This window comes from Alligator sinensis, unplaced genomic scaffold (genome assembly GCF_000455745.1).
Source record: "Alligator sinensis unplaced genomic scaffold, ASM45574v1 scaffold933_1, whole genome shotgun sequence".
NCBI lineage: Eukaryota > Metazoa > Chordata > Crocodylia > Alligatoridae > Alligator > Alligator sinensis.
In genome coordinates this window covers 771,238-796,980 of record NW_005842542.1, presented here as the reverse complement: position 1 = coordinate 796,980, position 25,743 = coordinate 771,238, and the positions used below count along the sequence as shown (strand labels likewise).

At 38.8% G+C, this 25,743-nt stretch overlaps 1 protein-coding gene and 1 long non-coding RNA gene across 7 annotated transcripts in view; one reads left to right on the top strand and one right to left on the bottom strand.

Annotated features, from left to right (window-relative positions):
• Positions 1 to 17,870, top strand: part of LOC112551654 — a 66,011-nt gene extending 48,141 nt beyond the window's left edge. The window contains exon 3 of the long non-coding RNA XR_003095950.1: positions 17,427 to 17,870. This is a non-coding gene — a long non-coding RNA (uncharacterized LOC112551654). The remainder of the gene's footprint in view (positions 1 to 17,426) is intronic.
• ZNF423 (zinc finger protein 423) overlaps positions 1 to 25,743 on the bottom strand; it is a 275,029-nt gene that overhangs the window by 37,958 nt on the left and 211,328 nt on the right. The window lies entirely within an intron of this gene.

The window sequence follows — 25,743 nt, the reverse complement described above, 5'->3', positions numbered from 1 at the left end:
GACTATAAACAGACTGGGAAAGTGGGCAAATGAGATCGGCCGGATAACATGAAAATGCCAGTACAAACAACAAATGTAGAGGCAGCGTAGGGAAACTATAATTTCACTATAGATGGATGGAACTGTTTTACTATTGATTTCTCATTAAATAGTACAAAGGAGAACATAAAACCAAGCTCGGAGGAGAGAAGCCTTTTGGAGTACAAGCAAAGTAGGGTCACTGCCAGGAAATGGCGGATCAACAAATGTTCAAATTGGATTGTTACCACCATGTCAGGTATGCAGGATGACGTTACTGCACTACCATCGGTTACTTAAGAAACCTTCCTACAGTACAAAACATTTGGGCAATATTTCTCTTTTATATTTTCATAATTAATCCGGGAGGATATAGTTGCGCCCTTCTTTAAGTCCCCAGAGAATGCTTTCCAATATCTTTGTGGAGAGAAGGGACCCAAGCCTTTTCTCCCTAGTGTGTTTGGAAGACACAAATGAGCTCTGCTAGCCCTAACTTGGCACCAGTGGGACAAAGACACTCTTCAAAACAGTACCCTGACAATTAAGTAGTCTGGGTTTTGAAAGGCTTGGGATTGATGGCGTGGACAGTGGAAATATCACCTGGGGAACTGGGTGTAGTCCTCTGAGACTTGCTTGAGGTCAGTTACTATAGCAACACAGAATGAGCTCAACCTTGTAACTGACCCTTATCTTTTTTTGATCTGTGGGCCACTGGGGGCCATAGCTGGAAATCAACTGGAAAATAATCTGGTCACATATCAGAAAGAAAACTATTTATACTTATTTATCCAGGTAAAGCCAATATCTCCCTTTGATAACTCTGCTGTATTAAATGGCCCTTAATGTTTCCACATCATTTGCTAAACGTATGCAGAATCCTAGGCTGCTTTACTGTAAAAAATACAACCATACACATCTCTGTCTTTCGCTATACTGACATCTTGCCAAATCCTTCCCTCACTCCAAACCTTGGCAAGCCCACTGATTTGGCTATGAAGATACACATACACCTACACCCCACTTACTATGTTTAATATTTTAGGTTGGTATTTGCTACTCATATTCTTTTGTGCTTTCATCCCTCAGCTGAAATATGATTCTGTTCTGAAATATATTTATATGATTCAGACTGGCACAACACTGATATCTTTTATGAGCTGAGGATTGGTTAATAAAATCTTGTATTCCTGTTTCATTCTTATGACAATTTTACTATTATAAGTTTTCAAGGGATATGAGAGCTGTCCACAGTGGTTAGAAACATCACTTTAATGAAAAATGATAACACAGGGACTTTGATATTTCTAGATAGTGCACAAGGAATCCCTACAAAATAAATCTGCCTTTCCTTCTTTTATTTGGATCTAGACCAAGCTTATTGATTAAAATAAATTATATCCTATTTATTCTCTTCCATATTTTGGGGTACAACCTAATACAATGGCTTGACAAAAATGAACATGAATATGCTCACCTTCCTGCAACTGGAGCCCTGCTGAAGTTGATGTGGAAAGCACTGAAGATACTAGAAAATGAAAGCCTCAGAATTTCCTCTGGGATTTCCCTGCAGTTAAGGGCATACATTTTGTAGGTCTCTGGCAACAAACTTCCTAACATTACTTTTGTTGTACTCATTACAAGCATCTGTGGCTTGAAAAGGGGTATTGTTCTTCAGACTAAATTAGCCCAAGCACACAACAGGCTTTAAACTCTTTCAGTCATCTCAGGGGACCCTCAAGCTCAAAATTTACAGAATTAGGTTCCAAATTATTCATCGGGTAGCATGTAAGTTCACTGTATATAATGCATGTCAGTACACTGCAGTATTAAAATGACCATTAAAGGAAGCAGAGTCCCAGAGGGGCTCAGAATGATAACGTGTAAATTGCATGAGATTTCCTGTTGAATGGAATACTGGACTTTCTGCATATTGCTTAAGAACCAATACTTTTCAGTGGCAGCTATACCTCTTTAAAAAATGAAGGTTGCAATCAGTTACATAAGGTGTACCTTCCAAGCCTCTTTTCATCAGATAAGTTTTCATCATACAAGGAAAACCAAATCTGAAAGCTCAAAAGGGTTCATTTGAACTGTATACCCCTCAATTATTCTCTTGTTGGAGTACAGGAACTGTTATCTACCAAATTATTCTACCAGTTAATCCATCCAAATACCAACTCAGTACCATCATTCCATTTCCAGTCTCTACACAGTGCTAAATCTATCATTGCAACTCCCACCTACCCACTGCTATTTCTATCCTGGGTATTGCTGACTGCAAGAAATCTTATTCTATGACATGGACAAACAATATACCTAGATGGTACCCACTAATCTTGAGAAATTAAAGTAAAAATTAGAACATCATTAAATTATCAAGAATAAAATGCATTCCACTGTACTGTGCCAAATGCCTTTTAAAATATGCAGGCCTCTAAACACAATTTAGAGGACAAATCCATATTAGGCGTGTCTACATGTGCATTCATGTGCTTTTACTAATGCACATGAAATTTAGTACCTCCAATATGAAAGCACTTTTACATGTGCTCTAGGGGTGGGGGAGGCTGTGCTTTGACAGCCGCTCTAATTAAAGTGCTGCAGTATCTCATGTATCAGTGCCCCTTACTTAAAAATGGCAGTGGGGGGCGCTTGTTCAACGAGCTTTAGTTCAAGAGCCGCCATCACCATTTCTAAGTGTGAGGACGTCGATACATGAGATGCAGGAGGCTGCTGGAGCGTGGCAAGTCTTCAGATTGGATTAATCGAGTCTGTTCCAACACACTGGAATTCCAGTGCATCAAAGCAGCCTCCACGCTCATGTACAGGCACTTTATGGTACTAAATAAATGCACATCAAGCTATACTAATGCATAGCAGCACAAGTGCATGCTTATAGGTGATGTTTAATGCGCAATAGCTTATTCTACTGTGCATTAGGGTATTAGCACATTTTTTAACTCCACTTTAATGCACAGTATAATTGGTTACTTTGCATTAAAGCACTTGTGTAGATTTGTCCATCATCTCCAGTTTACAAGCTCAGAACATTCACAGCCTCAGTATCACAGACACTGAGAAACCCAATGCCCCTTTCTGCCTTAGCAAATTTCTAGCTCCATTTTCCCGGTGTCTTGTGACATCTGTAGTATTCTGGTAGAGAACTCAGATAATTCTGGGCTGCTCCCTCAAGACTTCTAAAAAGTTATTAAAACCAAAATTTGAAATTGTACCTGTTCTCAGTTGAGACAAGCAGCCTTCTCCCCACCCTCAATTGCCACTTCCAGGTGATATGAGGATAAGACAACCAGTTTAGCTTTGCTTGTGACCATATCGAGGACTACAAAGATGTAAAACTATGGTGCCAAGCCACTTGCAACACCAAGCTCCTCTTAAAAGATTAGGTACTGGTTACAAATCAGCGGTGTCTACAGAGGATAGTACACAGACAGATTTTTTTTTTTAAATAACAAAACTCTCACTGAAGTGTGTCACTGATCTTCAGATTAAAATTTTCCCAAGTACACACTCACACGATAGATAGATAACCATCTATCATGTAAATAATCATCAGATTAATGGTCTCTAACAGTATATAATTAACAAGACAGACAGGCTCCAAGCTAGTTGTCATCTACACTGGATAATACGCAGATTATCATGCTGCATCTATTAAGACACATTTGAGGAAAACACAAAACACTGAAAAGAAAATAAACCCTTACACACAGCCAAACAAAAGCACAAGACTACTGCATTGGGTTGACAGTGAGGACTGTCTCTGCCATAGAACTAACTTAAATTACAAATCCCATACTTTGGTTTTATACTACAGCACTTTTGCAAAGGGATGGTCTGAATGAGAAAGTTGCACAATTGCATCTATCCTGTAGTTAGAACCGTACAACCCTTAGTGCAGGTACAATTACAACAGAATGAAGGTGCTTCACAGAAAAAGGGGAACAACTTCCTGTACAGGAAGTGGAATAAATATAACTGTATAAGTCACCTTCTAACTGAGCCACATTAAGACTTTAAACTTTACAGCTATTTTGGTAACAATCACAGCCAAACACAGTAAAAACTTCTAAGTGTAGATTAGCTGTAAGTATAGTGTGCTGCATATCACTTTATTACCAGACCAAAGATGGACCAAGAGACCTACTGGTAGTTCCTTACTTTTGGGGGAGGTGTGAATTACCCACTAATGATTCACACTCAATAAAATTACTGTATTATTAAAAATGTTATTAATTTCTTTATGGAGCTCTTTGTAAAGAAAATATTATTAGAGGTACATACAATTAAACATAGCAACAGAACAAGCTGGTGACAAAGGGCACTAAACAAAGTATAAGTACATTTTACATATATTTGGCTAACTGAAAATGGAACATTTTTCACTTCACTGAAAACATCTTGTAAAAAATATCCAGCCAGCAACACTAGATAGAGAACTATGACTGTATTGGACCTTAAATGTTCACACAGATAGCACTTGCAAGTATGTCTAAGCAGATGGAAAAAATAAATGCATCGTAAGTCAAGAGTTCTAAGGAGCAAAAGATATAATTACATTCCTCAAATAGGACCTAGCATATGTGCCTAAAAAATATCATAGGCTTCTCTGTTTTACATGCGCTCCTACATTGCCATACTAAGGGATATTCACAAATCAATATGCAGAGTATCTCCTACTAACCCCGATGGAATTTGCTTGACTAAATTTCCACAAATCTGGAAGAGAGTAACGTAACTTCAGTAACATCACTCTTAAAAAGAAGAAACAACACCATAACCCATGCCATCTTAAATCCAGATGCCATATAAATATTTTGGATAGCATGGACTAAAACATTTTCTCTCAGAAGCCAGAAAACAGACCTTAACAGACCTTATTCCACTTTAAAAACAGTGCTTTTAGATTTGTTCTACATTCTGCACATTCAGTGTCCCACTTATAATCTTCTTCTGTTATCTGATACTGCTTTTGTCCAGCTCAAGGATCTAAAAAAGTCAGTGATGAAACACTTGTTCTGTGAACTCTCTGTATGTTGTACGTACGCATGTGTGTGTGTGTGTGTGTGTGTGTGTGTGTGTGCATCCTGCACAGCAGCTTTGAACTTAAGCATGTTGGCAACACAGGCAGAAACCTGCCTCCAGGATCCTAGACTTAACCAAGTACCTTGACTTTTGCTTTTGTAAACAAATCCCTTTTTTTGTTATACGAGTAGTCCAGTCAGGAACATGGCTCTTGGCAGATATATTGTCACTGAACAAGGTAGACAGCTTGGTCTGTCTTACTTATGTTTTCTAAAACAAAACACTGCCAATCTTGTCTTTCCACATGCCACCAGCCTTTCAATCCATAAAAGAAATCATATAAAACAGGTATGGCAAAGAGGCACGTTCCAGAGTATACATACTAGCTTCAGCAGAAAATCTATGAAAGGATATTGAGGAAAGTCTTCCTTTTTGTTCAATTAAAGCTTTCTGAAATGAGGGTTTTGAACAAGGCCCTCTTCTTGGCATGGAAAAGGGAGTTAATGTACAACCAAATTGCCCAAGAGCTGCCTAACACTGAAACAGCTTACATTGCTTAAACATACTCCAGATCCCAGCATCTTGGCACTGTATAGTTGTCTGGGACTTTCTGTATCTGCATGCACTCTCATAACTTATATAAAAATATATGTAATGAAGCCATACAAGTTTACCAGAAATAGGACTAATATTCTATGCAGTGCCAACCAAGGTTGTATCCACATAGCTTCGATTAAAAAAATGTCTAGACTCCAAGTAGAAAGGGACTCATCCGTGCAAGTTCTTTCCTTCAGTTAAAAAAAAAAAAAATCAGTATATGAATTGCCTATAACATGAGGATGCTCTTTGTAACATGGGAGTTAAAATAAAACTATAAAACATAAATATAAGGACAACCAGATAACATATCATGGTACCTGTTAAAACTCAGCCGGGGAGGGGTGAAATGACTCTCTCAAGGTCATTTATCAAGTCAATGGCAGAACCAAGATAGCACCCAGAAGCACTGCTTTCCAAGTCTTCAATTCCAACATTAAGCCATACAGACTCTGAAACAACTAAGGTGTAAGAAGGAATACCTATTCCATTCAAAAGTTAAGCCTTACACAATAGTTACATATGTAGTGGGGAAAGCCAAGCAGGATGGCACACAGAAGAGTTGAATGGCTGCAGTCAGCTGAGCAACAATTATATGTAGTATCAATAAATGAAAAGCTTGAGTGTGGAATGGTTCAGACAAGCAGCATGTGCAAAACAAATGCAGCATAAATGAAAAATGTGCTCAAAACAGTTGCTGAGCGATGAGCAATTTTTCATGACATGCTGTCAATAGTCTCTCATTGTGCAGAACTCAAATACTTGGGAAGAGATTACAGAAATATTCAAAGATGCAATATTTGTATTTTGAATGTTAATTTGACATAAAGGAGTGTGCATGAGGGAATGTTTATAATCAGCACTCCAATAAACTCACAAATGACTCCAGTATTTTATAAGCTTGTTAGAAACAAATCACTCCCTTAGCTTATATTTACTTACTGATGAATCATAAAAGGCTTCAATACACAAAGAGTAAATTCAAAAATGTTTTCCTCTTGTTTTATCTTCTACAACAATACTGCAAACCTCTCATTCATTATGTGAATCCCAGCCATATAATCTGTGGTCTTATGGTTAAATGTTTAATTTTCCAGAAGACCACAATTTTGAATCACATCTCCCCCCAACCCAGCCACCCCTGACCCACTGTAGAATGGCTGCCCTGATCTGGAGCTCACTCCAACTACCTCAGTTGCCTCCTGCCTTTATGTTGCCTGGAGAGGTGTCTATGGGAGCAAATCCAATTGTGCTAATTTACATAATGATGAAGCTCTAGTCTGAGTGTTCAGTCTTAAGAGGAATAGGAGAAAACATGAACTGTCCTCTAAATAAATGTAAAAAAGGCACAATAAAAATGCACATAATAGACACTGCAATACATTTATGAGCATGCACAGGTACTGAACGTTACCTCAGTTCAACTGTGTGCACTGTAAAATATATCAGCTGCTCCAGTTGGTTTTCAAAGATGCAAGTTAGGTGTCAATATACTCCTGAATAGGCCGCTATTACTACTGAAATACCCTTCAGATTGGTCTGTGCAGCAGACCAATAATCAGCCAGAGATGAAAGGCCCTCTTTGTCTCTTTAAAAATACTATGATGTTTTAATGCAACATGGTCATGCTTCAGTGGACAATGTAACACCCACACCTTCCAAATACTATTAGTTATACACAGACTCAAAACAATAACACTCTAGTTGCGAGCACAGGAAACCAGTTAGACATTTTACTCCTGGCAGTAACCATCCTATGCTACCAAAGTGCAGCATGATGGCTGCAATCTATAAGCACTTTTGCAAGGTCTATATACCATATTCATAACCAGCAAGCAACACAAATAGAGGGAAACAAAAGTTGGCAGAATAATGCCGCATTTTTTTCAATGTAACTAACTGCTGTTGTAGTTATTGGAATGAAGGGGATACTCAGTTTTATGCCCTTACTTACCAGATAGAAAGAATATTGAGCTATTAGAAAATATATTTTACTTAATGTACGCTTAAAACATGATGTGGAGCATTACACAATACTTTATTATGATTTCAGATGATCTATTTAGAGTTGCTAAAAAATAACTTGCTATATTGAGGTATAAGTACATAAAGAGTGAGACACCAAAACAGCAAAAAAGCAAAACAGAATATAAATCATCATAATCCCATATCCCACTTTAAGGTAAGGAGAGAGCTGGTACTGCCAACAGCAACCAGCAAAATGTTGTAGTAGTTCTTGAACTGAGGCTAATATTTGCCAATGAAATGGAACCCTCATGATCAGAGCTGGCAAGTAGATTCTGGGTAAAATTTTCTCACTGTCTTAGGATACGTACATTTGTTTGCCACACCTAGTCTATGTTCAGGTGACTTGCTTTAAACCACCTGAATGTAGATGGGGGGTGGCATGTGAAGTTGCTTTGCTGCTCCTGGAAGCAGTGGGTGCTCCTGTAAGTAACTGGGGCAGGCAAGATCACCAGGGGAGCAGGCTGGCAGGATCAGGGGGGCTGGTGGGTTTGTGGGGAGGGGAGTGTGGAGGCTAAAGATAGCCCAGCTAAGATCAGCAGGTGGGAATAGCAGAGCCCCAGGGCTGAGGCAAGAGGCTGGGCTTTCCCAACCTAAAGGCTGTGCTGCTAATTAGGGGTCTGTGAAGCGGGCCCTATTCGATTTGGATTCAGATTTGTCCCAAATTAGGGACAGTGATTCGATTAGTTGATTCAGATCACTGTCCTTGATTCAATTCAGTCGAATCTGAAACTGAAGATTCAATGCTGATTTGGAGAATCAGCAATTCAGACAGACACAGCTTTAAAAGTTTTTTCTACATACCTTGAGGTAGCAGGCGTGGCTTGTGATTGCTGAGATGCTGGGGAGCATGGAGCATCCCACAGGAATGCGGGGGGCCCTCCACGTGCTTGGCAGTGAACCCAGAAGTGGACTGAAAGTACCCCCAGACTCAGGAGGAACCAGTCACCGAGCCACGGGGGTGTGGGGTGACCCCCCAGCATGCTCCCTGGCAGACCCAGAAGTGAACTGGAAGTATTTCTGGTCTACTTCTGGGTCTGCTGCCGAGCGCACTGTGGAGCCCGCCAAACTCCTGTGGGATGCTCCATGCACCCCAGCATCACAGCACTCATGATCCGCCTGCTACCTAGAGGTATGTAGGAAAAACATTTAAAGCTGTGTCTATATCCGAACCTCTGAATCAATTTGGAGGGTTCCGAACATATGGAGACAGAATTGGATTTCTGATTTTAGACTTTTGCTCCTCATGCTATATAAAAAAGAGAGGACTCACTCCCTGGAGGGAAATAATTTGTCAAACTGCCCCAAGTGTTACCACTTCACCCTATTAAAGAGAAAGACAGACAGACTCTTGAACAAATTCCATCAACTTCTGGCATAAAAGGGTAGAAAGGAAAATTATTTGGCCTTTAATGGGGGACTAAGGCAGAGGCAAATTTGGCCACTTGGAGCTCCAGCAACACCCTGGTTGAGAATGACTCTCCTCAGTCATTTGCTTTCATAGTTTACTACTGAATAATTAGAATTTCTAACCAGATATGCAATAATTGTGTCTATTTACTGAAGCAGATTATTTGTCATTACTTTTTCACTTTTAAATGCAGTTTAAAATCAGCTTCAGTTTTCTGTGGAAGGAACACCATATTCCAAATTGGAATACAGGTATTAAAAACATTCTATCTATTGCCATATTTCCGAGTTCTTCGCAACAGAAAAACTGCTCTGTTATTTTTCCACAACCAAAAAATGAGCAAAAATTCTGAGATGGCATTTTCTGAGGGGTGCACTGAGTTTAACCAAGTCTCTTATCTAAAAAGGATGAGAACCACCGATATAAGAGATGATACATTGATACTTTAGCAGACATAAAATGCTCTTATTGTAACTTATTTTGCTTTGTAATGGGACAGGGACAGACTGCATTATCCACTGCAGTTTTAATTCAGTTTGCAAAGAAGGAAAAATATCTATTTCATCAAACTTGTATACAAAATATTTCTGCCAAGTTTATTTGTACCAGAAATTGCTGCCTTAATGGATATTTTACAGTTTCATGCATTAAATTATTTCCGACACTGCATACGATGCGGATGGAATGGATTTACCTGAGTTTGGCAGCTATCCTGTTGAAGACTGAGACACATCTGAAGCATCTTAGCATTTTTATTGAATAGTGGAGTCACATGGATAATTAATACACAGGCAATTGAGCAGCAGTAATGCCATTTCTTTGCCAGGAATTTAGAACTTTTGGACAAGAAAAATAAAACATGTTTTTTCCCCTTCGGCTATAGGAAGTATATTGGCCACAATTAACAGCCATTAAACAGACCTTGCATAGAAAATCTTGCACAAGAGACAGGAAACTGTGCAGGTCTCCCATCACAGAATGACGAGAGGGTTCCACACACCTTCATGGAAACCAGGGATCTGGGTGTCCGTCTAGCACCCTGGTCCCAGCATCAGTACAGTCCTTGCTAAATGTACCCCACAATATTCATGAAAGGGAACATGTACAAGTCTAAAACCTTAGGCTGTGTTTTTAGGTTTTCAGCAGGTTTTCCATTGGCTTCGGGGATGATGTGTGCACTTCACTCTTTCGCCGTAACCACATTCAAAGTCTGCCCCCCCCTGCCCCCCCCCTTTTGTTGCAGGTGGCATTCCATACGATGCCATGAAGGTCTCTTTTCTTTATGCCCCTTGACTTGTTACCTGTCAGGTTTTCATCTTCTCCACCCATAGCGGCCAGGAGGATTTAGCCATTTGCCGTGACAGACAAAACACCCATCAACAGAAATTGACTTTTGTCTGCCAAAGGGCTGCAGGATCAGGCCCACTACTTTTGGACAAAGTGTGTTGCATATTATGTTTACTTCCAGGAATTAAAAAAAAATAAAAAAAAACACCAAAAGGACTGCACAGCTGGCAAAACACATGCAGAATGTGTTACAGTATTAATTCTTCAGTGCCACTCCTCTCCTTACAAACAGGGCATGTGTGGGTGAAGTATGCAATCAGACAGGCAGCATTTTGCCAAAGCTGGTCTAACCCTGCATGCGCTGGTTTCAGCACAATTTCAGCAAGATTAAGTCCAAGAGAAGAAGTCCCCTGTACTGCAAACATTTAGGCCTGTGTTTGCCTTTGCTAGAGTGAGGAGCACTCCCTATGCAGTTTGCAGCCTCTGGACCCAAGTCTTCAGAAATATTAGTAATGTAAAGGCAATTTTTAAAGCCACTCCAAACTTAGAACACAAACCTAATTAGCAATACTGATTTCTCCTCACTACACAACGGGTCAAATAAAAAAGCTGGTGTCATTGGAATAATATTACCTTGTAAGTCTTGGAATTCACATTTATTTTTACATTTAAAGTGACGTGGTGCTTTATTTCAAATATACATTATGCTTGCACAGTCACTGGTAACACACCAGTGTGGCTGCTGCCTTCTGACAGCAGGGATTTTCAGCAGCAGTCAGTATTGACGGCAATAGCTCTAGCAGGCCATGCATCTGCATGTTAGACATCTGAAACAATATTTGAGCCCAGGTGTTGCATCTCTAATTATTACAGGGTCTTTACCACAGACTCACATGCACAGAGTTTAAATAACTGGAGAGGATTTTAAGTGCATTATTGTGCCTTTTGGATTTCTTTGGCATTTCAAAACAAAGAATATATTAATCAATAAAGATTTTTAAAAATTAATTATTACCATCATCAAGGAAAGCTCCCTAGTGTCTAACTCTCTAATGTCTCCCTGAGTCATCTTCAGTTCCAGCTAAGGATCTGTTATCTATATACAGTGTTCATGTTTGGAACCTTAAAAATAGCATTACAATCGATTCAGCTGGTGTCAAAAGCACTCATTCTTTTTGCACCCACCAGTACAGCTGTAGTATTCATCAGATTTTTACCACCAGGATTAATGTTATAAAATGTCACTTGCTACAGTAAAATTTATCAACATTATTATATACCATAGAAACTGCCACGACAGACAAATGCACTGCATTAAAATTTTGTCTAGAGCTCCCTAGAGGAAACATTCGCTGCAATTTGTATAACAGTTTATATATTTATGCTATTTAATGGTACAAAGCAATAATTATGACTTCATTCACTGATAAGCAACAGCATTACATAAATCTGATGCGGATTTAGAACATGCCAGCTTTGTCACTGGCCTACTAGTTGTAAATTATGTTGCTGTTAAAAAAAAAAATCTAAGCAAATATGAGTTAGCAGCAGGAAGCTAATAATGCGCCTCCAGCTGTTCCAGTTAACCTGCAAATGTGGCCATCTGCACCTCAGGAGAAAAAGAAAGGAGAGATAGAGGGAGGGAGGAAAAGGAGAGAGAAGAGAGAAGCTACCGCCAATGCAGGCACAAAGCCTAGGCCCAGAGCTGTAGGAATGACCTTGCTCCTTATGACCAGACAAGCTCATATTTAAAATCAGAAAAGTTACTAAAGAATAAAGGACTTTTTCTCCCCTAGACCCACAAAAAAAGTCTTTTCCATTGCCTTTTTTTTCTAGAACAGACTGTCTTTCACCTCTGGGGTTATTATTTACTGCATTGCAGGTTTGTCCAGTGAACAGGTTTTTCTTACAACTTCAGCCTTTCATTTTTACTTTTTAGCACCTCTTCACAGACCTATCTTGTATTATTAAAAAAAAAAGTAGTAGTTATTGTAATAGATTTATTCCTGCTTCAGACGATTCAAAATGGATCTGCAGGGCACAAAGACTGAACTATCAAACAAGACAAAAATTCTCAGATGGAAAGTCACAGATGTTCCAATGAACAGCAGCTTTAGTCCTGGCTTTGGATTCATGGGGCTGAGGTGGTTCTTAGGACACAATGTGAGTAGTGTTCACTCAAAGATTATTTTATACAAGACTTCTATGAAATCTGGGTCACAAGGAACTGTCACAAAATATTCCCTTTGACATTCATCCCACTACTAAAGCTGTATTGACTAAAAGAGTATGCTCCTGTACATGGCTACAGTTCGGTAATCTAGGCAAGGCTGGTTCCTAAATACTGTGCCACATACCATTCTGTCCTGCATGGGAAGTTGTAGAAGCTCAAAAAATCAAACACCGTATCTGCCTTTACATCAATATTTGGTTTAGTGAGGCCTGATTGTATAATATGACAAGCCCCTCAATTCCTATTAAATGTAATGGGATCTGAAAGACATGAGCACCCAGCTAGAGCTAATCAATGTCTCTCTCCCTGAAGGACGGCCAGCAGTGCAAACCCACTGGAACAATTCCCAGGAAGCTGTGGCTTTGACACTGGTTAACTAGGTAGCTGATGGCTTCTTGATATATCAATCAGCCCTTGGGATTATGTACTGATCACCTTTAAATTAAAATTTACATCTGCCTCATCAAAAAGAAATAATCCAGTTATTTTGTTTGTTTCTTCACTTTCAACATTCTGCTGTTTGTGACAATTTAAGAGCTGGCATTTTAATAACTTAATGAAGTGCACTTGGGCTCACAGCAGCTTATGTTATACATATCTCTGATTTAGTTAAATCTATAACAGGGATGCTCAACCCTCAGTCTGTGAGCCAGATATGACCAGTGGAGCTGGGGAATCCAGCCCACAGGGCACCCCATGACTGGAAATTTGGTGCTAGGGGAATGGTAGTAATTAACATTGACACCCCTCCTCCACCACTGAATTTCCAAGCCTTATCCAGCTGGATTGGCCCCAATTAGGCTGACCCCGCACAGGCGGATGGGGTCCCATTCCTGAGCAGCTGGATTGGCCTGATCCAGCCATGTCTAAACAGCTTGGTCAGGACCTGATGCAGTCACAGGGAGCTGGGGCCTGAGGTAGCCAATCAGGATTGGGCCCCAGGGGGCTGAATTGGGCCCTGGTGAGACACTTCCACACAGCTGTATTGGGCTTAGCCACCTGAGACTGCATGGGGCCCCAGCTGGGCCCCAGGCAGCTGGCCTGGGCCCCATCTGTGCCAACACCACACACCAGATCAGGCACACAGACCGGACCTGACCTATGGATAGACCTGGCACCACTCATCCAGCCCACAAACCAAGAACTGCTCATCCAGCCCATGGACTGGGCACTACTGGTCTATAAGCTGCAAATCTACCCTGTCTTCATTGTAATGGCATTTATAAGACTTAGAAAGGCTCCCATTTTTCAGATCCCTTTTAAACCTCCATAATAGGGGCAATATGACCAGCTGCAGAACACTGTTGATGCAAAAATTTCTTGAAAACTACAGGCTTGAAGCTGCAAGGGAGAGAGGAACAGTGGGGAAAAAAGCTCAGGTTCACTTTCCTTTTTAGCATCCACTGAGCCACTGCGTATCACAAGCCTATTCACTGCTTTAGAGGAATCATGGAGCAATGCCCACTGAGAGAAACTATAAGCCTCCCTTAAAAGGGAAGGCCATTGGGAAAGCAACAACTAATTTCTTGGGACAGCTAAAAACATAACAGGGATGGGAGTGGAGGCTACAGATTCAAAATGAATGCACTGAGGGGGGATACCAAGCAAAGTATAAAAAAGTGTCCAGTGGCCTTTGAATGAGACAAGGAGCCAGTGGACACTACTCAATGAAACCCTTCCAGAAGACGTGACTGGATGAGGGACAAAATGCAGGGCAAGACGGACCTATGGTCTGACCCAGTAAATGGCATTCTTACATTCTAATGGCTATTAACTGAGTATTACTGTTATACGTTCTTGAACAAAAAGCTATGAATAAAGCCAGTGAGTCACATTTCTGTAACCATTATTCATTGCAATACCGTCCTCACTTTGTAAATGCAAAATGACACAAAAGCTTGTGTGGGGTTAGGTTTCTAAATCTCTCACTAATGATTCTCTCTTTTTAAAGAGTTCTGCAGCTCATTTGTGTATTACTTTAATTAGCTCTTCTTGGTCTTTTCAAAACAAATAAAGTCATCCAGATAAGATATTCTGAGATGTGACTTCTCTGACTATCATCTTTCCATGCTATTTTTATTGCCCATTTAGGATTATTGCATAAATGAGAATAATTTGTGATTCATAATGGGGTAAACACCCAAAAGTTTGGTGATGAGTCAGTAATTTTCTATTATGTACCTTTTCTATTAAGTTATCCAACTCAAGTGCCTGCAGAGAGCTCAGTGAAAGCTACTATCTTTCCAGAGGGAAATAATAATAATTTTTGCTGAACCTGTAACTTCATCTGCCCTTTATAATAATACTTTAATTGAAATTTTGCTGCGACTTAAAAATCAGAGTGATAAAGTTGAGACTTGTCATAATTTCTGACAAGATATTCTGAATGTTTGGAACATACAGTATTTACATATAGTCACTTAAAACACTGTTGAATACCAAGATTTAGCAGGATACTTCCTGCACACAGAACTATTCTACAGACTTCAGTGGAATCTTGCTTACTTACACAAGGGCTCAGTTTGACCCATGGAGGCAGATAAAGACTGAGGAAACCTTGGTAAATATTTACTTAAAGTCAATAAATCTTGATATTCACCTCAACAGAAGTCAATATTTGAAAATTATTGATTCACATTACACAAAAGGTGTACAATTGTGAATATGCACTTGTGTTTATGTTTTGGTCTATAAACCCCGTGTTTCAAGAGACAGTTATGCCTTGACAGCTAAAAGGAACCCAAACAAGGTGAAGATCATCAGTATGCATTTTTAAAGCTCCTAAATATATTTAAATGACAAAATGAATACTTGTGAGTTATAAAGAAATCCTTTAACATTACTTTAATGAATTAGAAAGGCCGTTTTCATTGTGCTTTCATGTGAACATTAAAACATGATTGAGAAGAATAAATGAAAAGGGATGATTGCTTTAATACACATTTTCAAAGCCTGCCAATATGGGCATTTCAAAAGTACAGTGATGTAACTCAAAGACTGCACATTTCATCTATCTGATTTATTTTTGTCAGGTTAGTCTGCTCCCCTGCTGGTGTGTATGTGGGTTGGACCAACAGAGAATCATACACAAGCTGGAGTGAACCAGCAACCACTGTGCTTTGGAAGACTTCATCAGTGCACATGTCCCTTCCAGTGTCTTCCCGGTATAAGGCAAATCTCCCTCCTCTTTACCAATGACTCCATGGAGTTTTGCTATTGTGCAACTAAAAAACAGACAAAGGATGGAGGTATGCTCAAACTTAGCCAGGGAGAAATCACATGTAGGATGACACCAAGGCTGAGAAACTTCATCTCCCAGAGAGCATGATTCAGAAGCTTGTGAATATATAAAAACACAGACTTAAAACTAGAGCCTTAACATAACTTTAATGATAGCAGTCCTCCTATGACAACCTATTTACACCATGTAGATCAATAAGGCATAGTTTTAAACAGAAAAACTTATAAATGCCCAAAGATATAGCTGGATTCTTGAAAAAGTATTTGTGTTTGTGTGCGACTAAAACAAAACTTGGCTGTATATTATTTTGCTGATTATTGACCTGAGCCTAATTGGTGCAGTATTATTTTCTAAACAGAGCTGAAATGCAAAATATAGGGTTTCTTTTTTTTTTTTAATACTAATACCGTATTACAGTATGTATGCGTGTGACAGAGAGTGAAAGGAAGAGGGACAGTGGAAATTAAAAGGATAAAATTATGTTAAAATAACTTTCAGTAGTGCTTTTTCTCCCACAAAAGGAGAAAATTTTAAGTTACAGTAGTAAATCTAACAACTAACAACCCATTCATAACTAACCTCTGCTGTACCTAGGAATTGATCTCTAAAGAGTAAGTGATCTTACAATCATAAATGTACTGCAATGCCTAAGCACAATGGGATGAGTTTCCATGGTGTCAACCCTGATTTTCAGCCTTGACTGTGATTTTCCTTGCATTAGTGGGTTCCAGTCAGACCTTTAGTGTTACTCTAATGTAGTTTTTTGTGGTTTAATATGAATATTGTGTCAACGATTTGAGATATTAAAAATGACAATACATTATTATTGCAGCAGGGAAATCTCAAGAGTCCTAGAGGAAGGATTTCGAAAACCACAGTCAAAAATCAATAGTAATCCACAAGAATTTATAAAGGAAACATGTCAGTCTGCATCTTAGAAGACACATTTTAAGTTTTATTTTAACCAAGAAGGACAAGTACAAGTCATTTAAAAGATGAAGAAGGATGCCTATGTGAAACCTCCTTCCATTTTCACTGAAGAATGCTGAGGTAGACCCTCCAGCACCAGTGAAATGGGCAGAAACTAGGTTAACCCACTAACAACACATTATGCTTCTACATGGCAGACCCTGAATTATTAGGTATATTGCCACACACTTGAGCAAATAAATAGACATTCACTTTTGATTTTGGAAATGCAGCCACATGCCTACAGTGGCCCAGGCCACAAGCCGGGGGGGTGTTAGAACACACCTCCCTGGTTGGCTGGAGCAGATAGCTTGGGGCAAGGCTAGCCCACTCACCCTGCAAAGCATCCTGAGATGCTGGGGAACTGTGAGTGAACTTGAATCTGGATCAGTTGAGTCTGATACAACATCCATCCAGATTTATCTTAAACTAGTTTTGGCCATTTTAAAAGCTGTTTATGTGCACTGCACTCCTGTTGTGTTACAGATTTGAACCGGTTTCCAATCACTTATACTGATTAATGTGTAATTTCTGTCCCTAGCCTGACTGGTTGAGCCTGGAGCAAGTAAATATTCTAGCTGCATTATTTATGTGTTATCCAGGTCTCTGAGTGGGCAGGACTCATTCCACTGAAGCAACTAGGTTCTACTGAAGGAGGTAGAAAAAGAAGCTAAAAACCGGGAAAGCCAGTAGCGGGAAAAAGAAGCATCCTTGGGATCCCTGAAGGATGGAGTAATGAATACTAAGAATTGAAGCGCCACCTTTTGAAGAATTCAAAGTCAAACATCCGGTTGCAAGGTAATAGACATCCAAGTGCTGGGACTTATTTTACTGTTGTGTTTGACTTTTATATCCAAATACATCCATAAAATGAATTAATGGAACATTTATTTGCATATGGCCTAGTATATATTAGTGTCTCATTAAAATGTTCATCTAATTAGCCACTCAAGAAGATGACTATTTTAACTGGCACAGATAACGGAAGCCATCACAGCAAATAAAGCAAACACAAACATCCAGACCTTTGCCCGTCTGAAATTTTATGATAGGGACAAATAAATCAGTCTGAAACTCCCTATGTATCCTGTCATCATTCACATCAACTGTGTGCACTTTCACTCAAAAAAGAGCCAATCTGAAACGGATACAGTAATTATCTGAAAGATGTTGGAGACAAAGCCCCTAGTTCTCTTAAGAAAAAGCATGAGGTTAGAGGGAGAAAGAAATACTTTTCAAACATAATTATTGTACATAATTTTCACAACAGAAAAGATTGGTTTATAAAAAGTTAATGTCACAGTAAAAAATGTGCATCTTGTTCTCACCCAGCCAATCTCTCGTAAAAGACAAGAGTTTGTCAATATTTTCTCAACACCTTCCTGGCTTAAGAAAGTTTATCTATTCTGATTTTGAATGGATTAAGACCATAGAGAAGATAGCCAATCTGGTGGATTCAGGTAGTCAGTTATTACCCTTGAAGCTTGCAAAACACTTGTAAACGGAATGATACTGTGCTCCTCTAGCCCCATGATGCTTCATGTAATGGTTAAAGAAGAACACGGTCTACAGTGACGCACATAATGATCTACAGCTCTGAAAGACTCCTGTTTTCAGAAGTACGCCCTATATCGTGGGGAATTCCTCCACGAATGCCAGAAGTCTTTAAGGGCAAACACTACATGTAATTTACTGCTTGCATGCTATTTATTATGTATGTTATTTATTAATTTATGCAGATCAGTATACTATGTGTTCTAAAATATGTTATCAGTAATCAAGGGCCCACTGAAGTGAGTGGAAGCTTTTTTCTTGGCTCTAATGAGCCTCAATATGGCCCTATGGGTGCTATAACTTTACATCTGACTGAAGTTTAAAGTTACAGTGGTTTAGCTCCCCTTACAACCAGTACAGGAGCAGACAGAAAAAGCAATTCCATTGGTTCACCTCACCATGATTTGCAGTAAACTTGTAGAACTGTAAAATGGTATCACTTTTTTTTTCTGTCCGTATTTTCTCTGCTGGAAATCTTTGTCCTGATAATCAGGATTGGCCTTTACTACACAATACTAAGAAGTTTTTTCCTGGGTGTTTCCTGTTGGCAACTGAAAGAGCCTTGACAACTGCCACCAACAAACAGCTAAAAACACAAGCCAGTGTTAAAGAAGTCTCTAGAGCACCTGACTACCCTATTCTTTTCTTCCCCACTATTGCTAGTCACAGGAAGACTGCCCTCATTTGTGGCCAGTTTTCTTTTCCCTTTCACCACAGTAAATTAGATTTGGCTTCAGTGAAGTCAATACAATCATTCTGGGGTGAGCCTTGGGGTTTTTCAAAAACCTGACACTTCTCTTAATATTGCTATTTCAACCTGTCCTAGTTATCTGATATGGGCTAGAGGTGCATTAAAAGACAATCAAGCCATTAAAACTTCCTACATACAAGTAATATTTCTGAGACTTTACAATATGATTTTGTGAACGAAAGACCTTTTTTGCTGAATCGTCTGTTTTATTCCTCCTTTGGCTCTTGCAGTTGAAGTCTCAAACCTAAGACGTTCATTGTCAATAAACACAGTACAAACATACATAAATAAAGGAAGAGGATCAGCAGAATTAGCTGCTTGCAGTTACTGCCTTATCCACAAGAGAGCACAGTAACCTGAGTACACACAGATTCTTTTGTAAATGCCTAGTGTACTTACAGACCACTGTATAACTCAAAAATTATAATTAAAATGTCTTAGCTCCTGTATTTATAGTAACATTTAAACTACTGTGCTTTCTTGAAGTCAGAGTCATTTACTTGAGAACAGCACACTTTATGGTGAACAGATCTTTGAAACTATACCATGGGGATATGGCACAGCCACATGTAACTCAATATATGTCAACAGCTGTAAAAATATTGGTAGGAGAAGGGAAGAAAAAGCCATGAGCACAGATCAAGTGCCCTGTCTCTCACATCTGACTGTTTTCAGATTCTCCCTCCCCCCCAAATAATTGGGCAATTTTGGTGCAAGCTGTCATAAAAGCCAAGGCTGCTTTGAGGTTGAATGATCAAAAAGGTTATAAATGAAAATGATTTCAATGTTGGAGGCCTAGTGAGTGACCAAGGCACTTTCTGTAGCAGAAGGGTTTGTTCTAATCTTACCAACTGCACGCTTTCGTCAGAGCATATTCCTAGGGAGTTCACAGCTCCCCAGGGCGAAGCTACAGTAAATTCTGGCTAATCCCCTCTGCATACAAATGAGCCCCTGGTAAGAGAAACTGCAGGGTCAGACAGCTTATGTACAGCGCTGATTCTCCAGTTCTGTGCCTTAGTGAAAGCAAACAAAAATGGCACTATATTTTGTTATTTTCAACAGGGCAAGATTCCTGACAAATACTGCCTTAAATCTTTAAATGCTGCACGTGCGCGCACGCGCGCACACACACACACATAAGAAAAAGAAAAAAAGGGGGGGGAAAGCCATTAGGAAGAAGATCGTCTGCCAATCATGTCAGGATACACAGTGTTCTAAACAAATAGTATCACCTGTTTTAAAAATTAATTAACTGAAACTTTTGCTTGACTGAGGGTGTGGTAGATTTAACCTGAAATTCAATGCAAAAAGAACATGGGTACAAATGAAATATTTATTAGATTTCTGTAAAATAACAAGATCTAATTCTTCCTTCCCATTAGTTGGCATCACCATATCAACATACTATATAGCATGGAATCACTTATATTCAGTTCATAGTATTTCATATAAGGCTTCACATTTTAAATTCAGCACCTATTGCTGGTTTACGAGTCTTAAGCATTACTTAATGTATAATGTGATTAATCTATCCAGCTGTGCATTACTTAATCACAAAGTGTATCTCTTTTTTATTATTATAAACTACTGATAGTGTCGGATACTTCTGCTACCCAGAACTTACCTGTCCTTATTCTGTCTACTGGAATAAGAACAAAGAGCAGAGTTTCTAACATTGCTGCTAACTATCCCATGACACTGGGAAATAGAGAACTTAAGGGAACACTTCATGGGAGCTGCTGACCTCACCCAGCTCTCACCAGTTTCAACAGGAGATGCAGGTGCTCTGCACCTTCTAGCATCTGATCCAAAGCTCTAACAAAGGTTCGCTGAGAGCTTTCATGTTTGCGGACTTCCAACACATTCCTATATTTGGATATATATTAAGCCTGAGATGCTTAAACTGTGTAGCCATTTAACTGATTTGAATGACTTGACTACTATACTGCCATACTGCATAAAGGGTGTGCAGCCACATATTGTACAAATACACACACCTTCCATCTAGAGATGCATTCAAGCTGCTCAGTCTGGCTCTAGATTATAAGCATCCAAAAATGCGGAGTGTTGGAATCTGGTTCTGCATACTATAAAGACTTTTGAACCCTCTCCAATATTCTGGAGTATTAGAAATTAGTTTCAACCCTACTGTGCTTTAAATTTTGCAAGCTGCTCACTTTTACAACACTGTGAGGATTTGGGATGACCCCGCCTTCATTTTAAAACAGCACCACAGGGTTTATTTGCTAAAACATATGATTTGTTATAAACAGTCTGGGCAGTTTGTGGGGTTTTTTGTAAAAGAACAAAGAAGCCTTCATTTAGATTTAGAAAACAAGCCAATGGAATCTGACCAGCCATGAACAAGATGGGGCAGGATACTTTCATCATTATCCTGAGAGCACCCTCTGCTGGCTTACCCACCAAAATGCTGCTGAAAACCAACAAAAGTGTGTGTGTGTGTGCGCGCACGCGCGCATGCATGCACACATGTACATGCACATACATGCCTGAAGTGCTATTTTAAAAATGCTATTGTCATTTTTCAGCCAGGCATTGCACTGTGAATGTATGTATAAGGTGCATGTGTGTTTGTGGCAAGGGGTTGAGGGAGAGAACATTCAAGATAAAAAAAAGAAAAATATTCTACAAGATTTCTACCTCAGATTTTCAATAATCTTTTCCAGGAGTCCACCCAATCTGTACCTCTAAAATTTGTAGGTATATGTCCCATCCACCAGAAGGATGATTGCAATGAGCCATTCTTTCCTTTATACAAGATATTCAAGTTGGCAGCAATCCCACTTAAATGACAGTAGGCATAATACTTGTGAATGTTTTGTATTGCATTTTATCCATAAGGAATTGTAGGCTATAAAAGGTACTACTGATGAAGAGGCACTGGAGTGGGAAGTAGAACACCACAACATGGAAAAAAGACTCCCATCTCAATCAGGAAATCATGATACAAGAATGACCTTCTGACACACAGCACATGTCTATCAGTTTGTCAGCTTTGTTTTAAAAAACTTGCTGCTAGTATTTAGAATCCTATTCTATATTCCCTACTTATCTTTTAATTAGAGAAAACTGCCATGGAAGTCAACAAGAATTTTGCCTGACTTGGGGCTGAAGGAGGAGGTACCCGGGTCATATTTTAAGCAACACAAGATAAAATATAGTTTTACCTGGGTACTAAAATTAAAATTAATTTGGTATTTTGAAATCAAATGATCTAAGGGGGAAACTGAAACGCTGGCCCCTTTTACCCACTCTGCCCAGGGAAATTCTCTGTCATTCATCTGCAGCCCCAAAGGCATCACTATGGCAATGTATTGCAGAGATTGGCGCACACACGCCTGTGTGTTTAGCCACACGAACTGGATAAATATAAGGAAGAATAAAACAAATAAGAGGGTGAATTAACTATTGGCATAACCAAATGGAACACAATTAGTGAATCTGATCGCTGATATTTAAACAGCATTAAAATCTCTGCGTTAATAGGTTGCTATCAGTTTTATAATGTCTTTAATTCATGCTCAGGTCTTGTAACAATTTCCATAATGGGAGCTACTATTATTATGTACAGCATTAAGGAGGATTTGTTTTGATTCTTTTTTGCTTCTTGCTTAGAATAAGTGAACCATTAGAATAGCACTGAAAGTAAAAGTGAAGTACAACAGCCTTATCCAAGAGTGCTCTACGAGACAGCTTAAAAATAAAGGTAATATGGATGTGGATTAGACATGCATAATGCCAAGTGCTTTACATTAAAAAACACTATATCTATATTTTATTCGAATGTGCATATTTATAGTTCTGACAGATTACATGAGGCTCTTTAAGTGGTCCATGTAGTAATTTTTGTTTAAAAAAGAAGGAGTTACTGAAAGCCAAGTTCTTGCAGCCGAATTCCTGGACACAGTTTCCAACTATTCCAATCAGCCAGCTCTGTGGTTGGGCTGGGATTTCAAACTTGCCACAGTATGAAGTCCAGTTTGGGCTATATTCCCTTCCCTCTCTCAGCTTGATGAAGGCTTCCCCGCAAAATCAAAAGGCTTACTGTCAAGTTTTCGATTGGTCTGGGCTTCATGCTATCATATGTGTGGTGATGGCAAGGAATATGAATGCAGCTCTGGCTCCACCACGGGGCCTTGAGGTTTCGTCCAATTCATCCAGGGACCTTATGAAAGTAGAGCGGGTCTCTTTTCATGTATATTCCGACTGCTGAAATTCCCTAGGTGCACTGTAGTGTGCAAACGTGGTGTAAAAAAGAACAATAGCTTGAGAAAAACTGAGACAAGTCTACTGAGTATACTTAAGATAAACCAGCTAAGCTAATGCAAAAATACTGAAATTTTTTTGCATTGAAAAACTTAATGAAAATAAAACCTCTCAGAGTCAGAGAAATCTTCTGCATACTAGCTGATGCAAAATGTTCATGTTATCTTACAAAAGGTGGTACATGTCACTGAAACATAAACATACAGTACCCCACCCCCAATATGTTCTGATGAGATTAGATGGCTAGAAATAGTCTAAACTTAAAAAAAAAAAAAGAAGTCCATGCTATTCTCACACTGATTCATTCTCCTGTAATTGTTTTTGGTTGTAATTTTTCTATGAAGAGAACAATTTAGTACAAAACCAAAATCCCAAGCTGATCCAGATAAAACTACTTTTCATGAGATGAAAAATATAAAAGCAAATAACCTAAAATGGCTCTTTTCAAAATGTAGTCAATACACAAAATTCACGTTTGCTATACATTAACTTTTTCTTTTTTCTTTTTACTGAAAATATGGTGCACTGCTTTGTTTTGTTTTTTTAAAGAGCATCACAACTGTGTAATTTTGTGTATATTGATGTATTAACCATCATTCCAGTTTCAGGTATGTGCTATCTGGTGCATATATTTAATGTTATTATCAAGAAACTTTATAAGGCCTGCATTTGTTGAATGTGTACAGTATTTATTAACAACATTTATCACAATGGCTTCAAGATCACAACTACAAAATATTGCTCAAGAGATATTTAGCTCTTTGCAAGTGCTTTATACAATTTTTATGCCAAAACTGTACTAACTTACTAACCTTGTTATACAAAGCAGCTGGAAGCCTCTCTACTCCAGGAATTTTTCAAGGGTTGGTAAAGGTGACTCATTTTACTTTACTGTAGGCCAAATAAACACGTGCCCTAGGTTCAGCAAAGCAAGATAATACTGCAGTATCACTTATCTAAATACAATAAGCATTTCCTGCCTAGCTCAATATACACATTTTTTATAAGTCACTCATAGGTAATTTTGAATGATAGCCAGGCAGACTGATTTTAAATAACAGTTTCTCTATGAACACTGCCTCTAACTTTAAGAGATGATTGCTAAATTTGCATTAGCTTTAGACTGCCATACAAGGAAGACAATTATCTCAGTACTGTCTATATGAATATACATAATATGAAACAGAAAGTTATATTATCTCTCTTGCACAAGCATACACACACATTGTGTCTCGCAAAAAAGGTATCAGCCCTAGTAATGGATATGTTAAGCATGTCTACATCACAAAAACACAGAGCTCACATTTCAAAATGTCAAATCCAAGAGCATGAAGGAAGTTACCACATGATTCTGTAGGGAGTGAATTTCAGATCCTAGTATTCTGGGAAGATTTCCTGCTTTTCTGATAACACTTTTAGAATGCTCAGGTTATAGATTGTATAAACATCACTAACCTTTCCACAATCTTTTCATTATGAATGACATCAATTCTAAATTTAAATTTGCTTCAATCTAACGGGGAATTTTTCCTGTTGACATCAGTGGTACTTTCAGATGAACAAGGAAAGTAGATTTAGGCCAGTGTATTCATGTATTGAATTGTTAATTCTGGGGGAAGGCGGTTAGCCTGAGGAATAACACTTTTTTATTTTATAAAGTCATCCAAAAGGAAAGCAAGGCTTAGGTTGTTTTTTAAAAAATAACAGAACGAGGAAATTACTAACATAGATGTTAGGTTTTTTTCAGTAGTATTACCATACCTCTTTATGGCATAAGAATTACTCTGACTCCTTTCTCTCCCCAGTTTAGAAATACTTGACAAAGAATGAATGATACAGACTCTGTAAAACTGATATGGCACAATGACCATGACAACAGCAGGGACATGCTACCATCCAAGTGCAAACAAATTATTCATACCACATACTATATAAAAACTGAAGTCAATATTTTAAACAAAGGTTTCTAGATTTTTGTTTTAAATACCCTGTGCATAGGTGATTACTTCTGGGTGATACCGTAAAGCACGCAATATGTCTATTGAGGGTGAATCAAGCTGGACTCATAGCAGCTTTGCACCAAAGAAAAAGATAAATGAATGCAAATGACATTGGAAGGTAAAGCATCTCAGTATAATCTGGGCTGAATGACTGTTTTTCATTTCATTTTTCTGAAGTACTCTTTGCATGAAAATCTGAGAACCTGGTGAAAGCCTAGCATATATCATAGCGAGGGACAAGGAAGCACTTCTTAGTTGGTTACTGCAAGGAAATGAGAAGAAAACTAACAGGTTTGGGTTCATTTACGTTATCATCAGAGAAAAAGC